Here is a 6,284-nt window from a genome sequence, read left to right as displayed (position 1 = left end):
GCCAAAGAGAATGTGCATGGAAATTTTAATGAAGAAGGTGGACATAAGGAGATGTAAAATTAGTATTATAATGAGGATATGAAAGTGTGATCCAAAAAATTTATGAAAATCAAGCAACACAGAAAGCCTTAGATAGACAAAATAAAGGTGTCAAGAAATCAGATTTTCTAGAAGAGTGTAAGATATACTTTTAACTAGAGAAATTGACAGAACAACAATACCAATAGATTTAGTATCTTTAATAATGATGAAGATATACATAATGCACAACAAATAGATAAAAGTTGGACAATGGGTTTTTAATGAAGAACCCAGTCCATTTGTTATTAGTAGAAGCAACCAAAAATACAAGAGGCACATTAAATTTAGAATATCAAAACTTCTATAGAATCAAGTGTTACAACAAGATCCAAGGCAAACAATTTACATGTTGTACTTGCCTACCTCTATATGATTGAGCCATAAAATCTAAAAGAAACTATTCAAAATATCGATTGGATCATTGCAAGTGAAAAGAGCTCAATCAGTTTGAAAAAAATAAGGTGTGACATTTGAAATCCGAATCAGAGGGTACCACTATTATTAAAACAAGGTAGATCCTTAAATAAACAACATAATCAAGAAAACATCACAATGAACAAAACAAGGCCGGAAGCAAGCCTACAAACAAGGAAAAAAACTTGACAATTATTAAACCTTCATGTTAATAGCTAGAATGGAAGTCATATGTATTCTCATAATCTTTCATCTTAAATGAAGTTCAAAATTTAAAAAATGGATGTCAAGAGTGCCTTCCTAAAGAGATATTTAAAAGAAATATATATGCAACAATCTTTGAAATTTGATAGTCATGACATCTTAACATTCTCTGGTACTAATTATTGCAGACGATCATGAATTACTAGCACAAAATGACACATAAAAATAAATAAAAAAGAAAACAACATAAGAATTTAATAAGGCTCCTCCAAGCCTAGTCTCCATGAAAAAAGCAAATAAAGTTTTCCACTATAAATGAGAATGATTGTACAATATAAAAAATCGACAATTACTACCCTTTATATAGATTTCAATTAATTCTTAATTAATCCTACGATTAGTAATTATACATACCTACAAAGACAACGATTGTCCCAAACAAATAAGAAAAATAAGTTTCCTAATTTAACCAATTAATTAAAAATAAATATAATTTCCAAGCCACAACAAATCAACGTAAGTTTAAATTCCAATGACTTTTTTCTATTTGTCATAATTTTTGAGTTTTTCTTTGAGTTCACAATATAAACTCAAAGTTGCAGTGAGTCGAGTCAAATTGCACTGAGCTAAGCTTATTTCAAAATGATTATACAAGACCATATTATTCAAGAAAAAGTGTGCACAACATATTGGAGAAAATGAATTGTGTAAAAAAAAATAAGATAATTTTATTCATGAATCTTACATTTTTGAGCGAGTTGGTGCACAGACATCTTATGCATCAGACTAGCTATCGATTACATATTCCAAAATAATACAAATGAGAGAAAATTACTACAAAAATAGCTAATGCATATTGCTTTATTAGTAAAAATAATTTAACGAAAATAATGAATATTTTCTATCTAGAAAAAAAAAGACAAAATGCACTCTCTACTAATTTGGTCTAGTGCAGTCGAATCGGATCTCACCCTGATTTCCAATCAAAACTCCGACCCGTCCCAATTTTATCATGGATCTTGCAAGTCTGAAGGCACCATTATTGGAAGCAAAGAAGTTGACAGTATTTCTTGATCTTGAATCGGTGAAGAGAATTTGATCAGACTAAAAAGACCTTTTCCTTGTTGAAGGTTCTTGAAGTATGCATTATCAAATGTATTTGGTGTTGTTGGACCCATGTTAATGGCAATTCTGGGGTCGACCCATAATGGGCACATTTTCTTGAGCTGCAACACGTATTGTCTATTTAGGGTCGGGTCAATTTTGCTCTTCAGGCTAAAATTGTAGAGCCTTTTAGAAACATGGTTGCAATGAAAGAAACCAAGGGTATGTGCTCCTATAACATACACTTACTTTAGCAATGCATATGTGATATTTTAAGAAAAATAAACATATTGATATCGTAAAGTTAAGAAAATATTTTTTAATCAGTATAACTAAATTTGACTGTACCTGATAATGCAATCATATTAGTCTGGCTAAGGCCACGTCTAGCAAACATGGCATTAAGCTGGTCTAGGTTGAATCCTTCGTCTGGAAGTTGGTGCTAGATGGAGGCTAAGGTAGAAATTCTCCCATCACGACGACCTAACTCTACTGGATAAAATGGGCCTCCAGTCTACAATATTCAACAACTTAAATAAGGTAAACTTTATTTGATTTTTTCTTTTAATATATAAGCATTTAATAGTAGTAATTACCATAGCAACAACTTCTCTAGTGGCCGAAGCCAAAATATCAGCACAGGATACTTTGTTACGACATTTAAAGTTTTTGTCCACAACTGCTTTAGCTTTGACAACAGTATCAAATCCATCACCTGCTAATGAAAGATTATCTGGATAATCCTTCGCTGCCTTTCCATTTGGTGATGACAATAGCATTGATGTATCACAACCCTAATTTACTCAAAATTATATTATATTAAGCCCCAAAATTCCAACCTTATGTGTCAATAATCTCACTAGTTTACCCTTTTAAAAATTCGATCAATTTAAAGTTCTTATCTTCAAAGAATATTCATCATGGTATAGGAAAAATTACATTGTATAGACATTCGAATAACAAATTCATCCATCTCAAATTTTACTTCAAAAATCAAAAAATTTTCCCTTGAAAAATTGTGATATGACAAGATTTTAGACGGGGGAAATTTAAATATAAAGGAAAAGAGAATAAACATAGCTCTTCGATTATGCTATTATTATTAGTAAACATCAATATAATAATACACACAGACACCCCCCCCCCCTCCACACACACACACACATATATATATATACTAATTTTACAAGGTCGTACTAAGCCCGGATCCAAACTCAAGGTATAAAAATAATAATTAAAGTGTTAATATATAATTCATAACATACTTTTTTCTTACGGGCCCAAACTCAAGATATAAAAACAATAATTAAAGTCTTAATATATGATTCATATCATACTTTTTTACTTTATAATTAACTTAATATAATGGCGAACATGTTAGTCATTTTTTTGGGTCAATTTTATAATTACTAAAGTTCTTACATAACTGAATATTTTTATAATAATTTTTTTTTGTGCGAAAGAAAATATTATCGAAGAATTAGAATATATCAAATGGCCACAAGTAATTAAATATTTTATAAAATATCATGATTTAAAATATGTTAATAATTACAATTCGATGAAGATCATATATATGAAATATTGATATTTTTGTGAATTTTGGGTATGTACTTTCGAGTTTTAAATTCATTCATAATTTCATGTGCCAAGATTTTTTACAAAATTTAATTTTTTTCATCTTATATAATAAAATATTTTAATGATTTCAAGTTTATATAGGAATAGTTACGACCTTAATTTAGAGGCTTTACACAAATTAACTTAATGGTGATCTATAAGAATATTAAATAAAAAATATTAAATAAAAACTAAATTAAATTAATAAATTATTTCATTCAGTCCATTTACTTGTCGTGTTTATTTTTTACGTTTACCATAAAAAAATATTCTATTCATCCACTTTTTAACTATTGATTTATCCCTTTTCATGTTCACTAAGAAAAATAATAAAAATAATGTGTTATTTATTATTTATTAAGCTACGCTATTTATTACATGATTTTTAAGAATTAAACAATTGAACAATATTAAAAGAACTATAAAGGTTCTTGTTGAAGATTATTCAGAACTTTAATTTTGTATTAAAATTATTTTAAAAAATAAAATTTGAGCTAAACTAATTGTTAAATTAAAATAAAATTTTAATTAAAAGGTCATCTATTAGGTAGGAAGAAGAGACCAATTAAAAGCACACAAGTGAAAATGGCTCTAACAAAAATAATAAGGTCAAAAATAAAAATATTTAACAAAAAGACACCATCAATTGTCATGTGTGATAACTTAATTTACTTAACTAAAGAAGTGAAATACCTAAAATGTCCTTGTGAGGACTATCAAAATTTGAGATCCCCCTTATATATAGTACTAGTTGCATAAAGCCCAGGTCCAATATCATGATAAAGAATATAAAATTTAATTTTAGAAAAAATATAACTTAAGTCACATTTTTCTATTACATAATTAATTTAATTTAGTGATATGTTGATTATAGCTTGTCCCGTAAGTCATTATGATTACTAAAGTTTTTTCATTATATTTAAATAACCTTTAAAGGATTTTATTTATGAGAAAAGAAGTATGAAGGATAATTAGCAAATACGAATTGACATAGAATTCAATTTAAAACAAATAAATGATGTGTTCGGCATATTTTTTTTAAAAAAAAAATCATATTTGATAGATTTTTTTAAAACATATTTTCTCTAGGAAAATAAGTCTTTTTAGACTTATAAAAATGACTTTGTGAAAGTAGGAAAATTATATTCTATATATCACATTCATTGAACCTTTTGCTCTTCAATACATCTTGTCTTCATCCCACCAGTAGCTCTCATCCATACCACCCCATACCACACCTCTCGTAGTACTTATCTCAATTATATATAATAATTTTTAAATAATATTTTACGTACATACCTGATTTAAAAAAATAAATAAGAGATACACTAATTTCTTTTGAAAATATTTTTAAAATAATATTTTTCATTAATAAAAATAAGTTTGTACCAAACACATCCAAAAGGAGAATAAGTATTATTAAAATTTAATTAATGCTCTAATTGAAAATGAACTATAACTTCAAAGTTGCAAAACTGTTACTAAAATGTAAAAAAAAAATAAAAATGCACTCTATTCGTTTCATTTTATTTTATGTTTGTTGATTTGACACTCCTATTAATAAGAAGCTATTTAATAGGAGTTTTTTTATTTATCTTGATAATTATGATTTAAAAGTATATGATTGATAACTAATATATTGTGTAGTTACTTTATTATAAGAGTAATATTGAAAGAAAATAATAAGGGATATGCCAGCAGATATGTCCATGGGGTTAATAGCCTTCCGGTGGAATTCTTCACTCAACAATAAGAGATGATTAAAGATAATGTGAGAAATATTGTGACTGAATTCTTCACCTTAGTTAAGCTGCTCAAAACCTTTAGTTGTACAAAAATTACATTGGTTTCAAAAGTCGAAGCCCTACTTATGTCAAGGAGTATAGACTAATTGCCTGTTATACTGCCTTTAATAAACTCATCACTAAAATCCTCACAAATAGAATCAAAAGTGTGATTAATACTATAATCAGTTCTTTAGAATCTGGTTTATAGAAGGTAGGAGTGTTATTAATAATATATTATTTAGCTATTCAAGAATAGGACTATCTTCAAGTGTTTTATGAAAGTAGATCTCAGAAAGGTTTATAAGTCCATTAAGTGGGAGATTCTGAAAAGTATGCTAGCAAATCTTGGGTTTCCTTTAAATTCTATTAATGGGTCATAGAGTGCATCTCCATAATTTTCTATTCTTTAGTCATCAATGTGGGTCTTACCAACTACGAAGAAAAATTTATTTTTATTAAAATGGTCAAGCAAAATGAAAAAAGAGAGAGAAAATGGTACTCTCTCAATTTCTTTTTACCGATTTCTTTGACTTGACAAATTACTTAAGAATATATAGTTTGTATCTGGTTCTTGGATGTTTATAGCTTTGGGGTTAGTATTTAAAAAGGTTTGTACATTGTAGATATTTTCCATATATGTCCGGGTTGTGTAGTTGTAAGTCTTTTTGTCTTGGTTTAAACTATCTCGGTATGTGGTAATTTGTGGGGGTATAAACATGGGATATTTTGATGTATTTGGTATATATGGTTTATCAAATAGCTCGTTTAGGTTCATATTTGTGTTTTTCCTAACTCCTTTGCTTGTACCTGCAGAAGTAGATTGATAAGCGTTATGGGTTTTATGGAGTGTCCCATCGTCTCCTTCTAGCTCTGGAACTTTAATGTCTTCCGATCGACATAGCTCTGCACACTGCTGAGTTAGCTAATTTGTAGCTATAGACTTCAGTTTAAATTCATTAGTCTTTAGCTTTTCTATTTCATTACCCATACTGTCCACTTTCATTGAAAGCGTAGTTAGGGTGTTGAATATTTTTTCTAGGGTATCTTCTTCTATTATATCAGTCTGTGTAGCTT

General features: G+C 28.2%; 1 pseudogene; it reads right to left on the bottom strand.

The window, feature by feature from the left end:
• Positions 1 to 1,635: 1,635 nt before the first annotated feature.
• LOC107876528 overlaps positions 1,636 to 6,284 on the bottom strand; it is a 42,870-nt pseudogene continuing 38,221 nt past the window's right edge.

Source organism: Capsicum annuum, chromosome 7, assembly GCF_002878395.1.
Source record: "Capsicum annuum cultivar UCD-10X-F1 chromosome 7, UCD10Xv1.1, whole genome shotgun sequence".
Classification (NCBI taxonomy): Eukaryota; Viridiplantae; Streptophyta; class Magnoliopsida; order Solanales; family Solanaceae; genus Capsicum; species Capsicum annuum.
This window is presented reverse-complemented; position numbering and strand designations above follow the sequence as displayed.